Raw genomic sequence first — 729 nt, 5'->3', positions numbered from 1 at the left:
AAATAGTATTTCGATATTCTTCTTGTTAAAAAAAACATACAATATAGAAATTTAATATTCTTAGATATAATGTTTATATTCTATCTCAATTATTAAATATGATTTTGAATCTTTATATTTGTATGTTAGTACGTCGTGCCTATAAATAAACTTACCCTAAAGTAACGGTCAACAAGATGGAACCATGGAATATATAGTATTACTGCATATTAATATAACTAAGATTCGACTCCTATTTCGGTCAGAATGTTAACATCAACGTACACAAAAAAACACTTCTATATCCCTTGTTTTTTTGGTTTTTTTTTTTTTTTAACGTGGCTTCACATCATTGAGCCACATCACAAAAATCAACCATGGATAAAAATTGAACAGGTTATTTCATTGGAGTAGTACCCTAGCTAAATCCTTAATCCAATGTATCTACAGGTGGAAGCTACATATTGATCAAAAGAAATTTATTATACCATAGAATAATCGGAATAATGTTTCCCTATTTCATTTTTAATTTAGCTCTGAGAGTCTTTTAGAAAATTAAACAATGATGCTACGTTTCATTTTTTTTTCAATTATATAACTATATAAAAGTGAGAAAGAAGCAAGTGTATAATTATTTCTAAATAGCTAAATGCACATTATAGACACTTTTATAATTTTTATATAGCTGTTTGTCACAATTAAAGTAGACATTCGCTTTAATTTGTTTATTCAAGATATGTTGAAACGTTG

The sequence above is a fragment of the Arachis duranensis genome, chromosome 8 (genome assembly GCF_000817695.3).
Source record: "Arachis duranensis cultivar V14167 chromosome 8, aradu.V14167.gnm2.J7QH, whole genome shotgun sequence".
Taxonomy (NCBI): domain Eukaryota; kingdom Viridiplantae; phylum Streptophyta; class Magnoliopsida; order Fabales; family Fabaceae; genus Arachis; species Arachis duranensis.
The sequence above is the reverse complement of the archived record's forward strand: the minus strand, read 5'-3'. Positions refer to the sequence as shown.